Source organism: Euprymna scolopes, chromosome 26 (assembly GCF_053919585.1).
Source record: "Euprymna scolopes isolate OS-2025 chromosome 26, ASM5391958v1, whole genome shotgun sequence".
Classification (NCBI taxonomy): Eukaryota; Metazoa; Mollusca; class Cephalopoda; order Sepiida; family Sepiolidae; genus Euprymna; species Euprymna scolopes.
In genome coordinates, this window is record NC_136507.1 from 83,511,633 (window position 1) to 83,515,044 (window position 3,412).

Consider the following 3,412-nt stretch of genomic DNA (forward strand, 5'->3'; position numbering starts at 1 on the left):
ATCTAATCTATCCCATTTTATCAACTAAGCTCCAGCCTCTGTCCCATCGCCGCAATGTTGCATCTCTGTGCTTATTTTACAAATATTTTAATAGAATGTGTTCTGATGAACTCGTTTCACTTGTATCCCCTCGACGTGCATATCTCCGACAAACCCGCTTACAACAAGATCTCACCCCTTCACTGTTGATGTCCCTAAATGCTAGCAAGCTTTCTATTCTAATAGTTTCTTCTCTCGAACAGTCAGACTTTGGAATTCCCTTCCTGTTGCCTGCTTCCCTGGCTGTAATGATATGCAGAAGTTTAAATGTAACATAAACAGATATCTTGTTAATCTTTCCTAGACATGGCCCCAAATAGTAGCCCCTTACGTCCAATTGGCGATATGCTTTGTAAGGGGTTAACATGAGTAAAAAAAAAAAAAAAAAAAAAAACGTAGACGGGCGTATGGTGTAAAATATTTTCCCTCATACATATCAAGCCAAAGTAACACCAATAACACGGGAGCTGTCTATGAAACAAGCAAATCGATTTGAAACAAAAAATGCAAATAAGACTAGTATAGGAAATGAATACATCAATATATGGTCTAAAGCAGACCGGCCTTAAGTAGTCTAATCTATCTCTATATCTATAAAAGTGAACGTGTCCGTGTGTCTGTCGGTGTGTCTGTCTGCGTACATTTCCCTACGCAATAACTCTCTCAATTTTTAGTCTGCAGACTCGAAATTTGATATACAGAGTACTAAGATTTGGGAAAATCTATGTGATCGCTTTTCGGCCAGAAATTTGGCTGTTAAGTGGTCAAAGTTCAACGATTTGACTTTTGAGAACTCTACCAAACCCCTCCGACAATTTTGGGTCTAAACACTTAAAATTTTAGATATAGGTTCCTTGGACATGGATCTAACTTAATAACTTTATTTGAGCCCAAAACAATAAATTTTAAGAGGTTATAATATGGGTCAAAGTTTAAAAAATTGATCTTCTTTTTTTTTTTCTTTTTTTTTTTTTACTCAGCATACACCTCCGAACACCCGGGCAACGCCGATCACCCATGCTAGTTTCATATAAACATAGAACAAAATTCCAATCAATCATTATCAGACGTTTGTGTTTATCCTTGTACGTTTGAAGTATTACACACTAACGTACTGTACTTGGAATAACCCTTACCCCTGAGTGGCTTCCGGGCCTTGATAAGTGGTGACCACCGTGTAAAAAAAAAAAAAAAATTACGGTATTAATATATAGACGATTATTTATTTATTTATTTGTGAAACAACAACTCTGAAGATGAGGATAACAGTCCGCAAATAAATATATAAATTGCTCATCTCCCAGGATTCCAATAATAGAATGATAGAAGATTATATATATTTATTTTTAATAGGAGTAGTCGCTGTTTATTAAGGCCAAAAAACACTCGATGATAAGAATTAATGGTGCTTGTTAAGATAGAGTCGACATATCGATTTTTTAAATATGTCGTTTTAAGCAAAACCAATATTACGTACTTAATTTTTATGTATAAAATAGTAATGTATCCAAAAACTACGAAAATTCATTGCGTAGAAAAACTGCTATTGTGTTTTTAGTAAAAAAAAAAAAAGGTCTATCCCGTAGACAACAAATGTTGCACACCATAAACAGGTAATCTACTGTATTTGTTCTTAGTTATGTCCCTCGTTCGTGAAATCTTCATTGTCTACATTATAACGTCTGCGCAAAATGTAATTTTACCCAATTTTCCATCAAAATAAATTTATAGTTTTTCATTTGTTGGCGTGATCTTCTGCTTGATACGTTCTAAAATGAAGTACTGGTTGGAACGATGAAAGTGTCGACATAGAAAAAACGACATGATTCCATTTCCGTTTGATGTTGGTGATGTTTTCGACGTATGACCAAATGAATTTGTCCAACGGGTTCAGATCGGCAGAGGAGGAGAGTCAGTGAGAGAAAGGTACAAAGTCGTAGCACTCCTTCTGGAACCAAACATGGATCTCTTTGGACTTGTGGGCTGGTGTTGGGTCCTGCTTCTACACCCAGGGTCTGCCAGAGCCCACCTGATTATACCAGAGGATTAACACACTCTTCAGTACATTCAGGTACACTTTGGTGTTGACTTTCCAGCCGACTTCGAAGATGAGGTGGTATGATGTGGCCTTTACTTGAAACCACACCAAAAACCACAACCGTCGCCGGAAACTTCGTTGAGCTGTGCTCTCAAGCGTTGAACTGTCCGGATTTGCATTTTGAGAGTGCTGGCAATGGTCCTGTTGTCATAACTTTTGGATCGGTAGAGAGCATTTGTGCAGCGGCGCATCTCCGATCTCGCTTGTTGAACATTGTGTCACTTTCAGACATGATAGAATGTTAACTATCACTTTTGGAATTTGTATGTCATTTCTTTGGCGACACTTTTATCGTTCCACCTTGTACTTCATTTTAGAACCTATTTGGCTCACACAAGTAGAGGATCACGCCAACAAATAAAAAAACTATAAATAGAAATTGGAGCAGGGAGGAAGAAAAATCCTTCATTGACTGGGGCAATTTTTGTTTTTGTCTCAACCTTTAATGCCTCCTTTTATGGACTACTGTTGCCACATTTGTGGAAACATCGCTCAAAGCATTCTTTCAACCTTGACACACATCTGTTTTTTATTATTGTTTTTTTATTTATTTTATGGTTGTTTTCATCGTAGGTGTCGGGCTGAGCACCAATCTTCCGTTTCCATCTGTGAAACATTTACATCAAAAACTCGTCTAGTTACAATCATTGTAGATAATTTCCCTTGCCTTTCTCTGTGTATTTAAAATTAAACGAATATTGTTTTGTACGAAGTTTCCACCTGTGAAACACAATATCGTACAGCTGCTTTCCCGCTGACTACAACATAGTCGTTTTCAAGTCCAATGTTAACAAATTCTTGTCGAGCCGTCAACTTAAATAATCAAATTTGAACATTTTCACCCAATCCTCTCATAGTAGTGTTAATCGCCAACAAACTCTTTTATTAACTTTTATCCTTGAATAGGATCTGGGTTTTCATAAGCAGTGGTTCATAAGTGGAAAAAATGTAATCGCCTAAAATATAGAATCTCAGCATGGTGGTAGGGTTAGCATAACCAATTTGCTCAAACTTTTAATTAGTCTTGCCTATAAAAAATAGTATCTTAAATTGAATAACGTTTCTGCCTTTTGTCTTAATTGCTTTGCATATTTTTACTGTTTTCTTCGATTATTTTTTTTTATGCTATATCAACCATTTTGTGAGTATTTAATGCCAACTCTAATTTTGCTAAAAGTGTTTTAAATCTCCCAACATTTATTCCTGTGGTTCGATTCGATTGTTTTGGAGATGAAAATTGTTTTTGTTTTTGATTTTGCAGAATATTGTTAAATT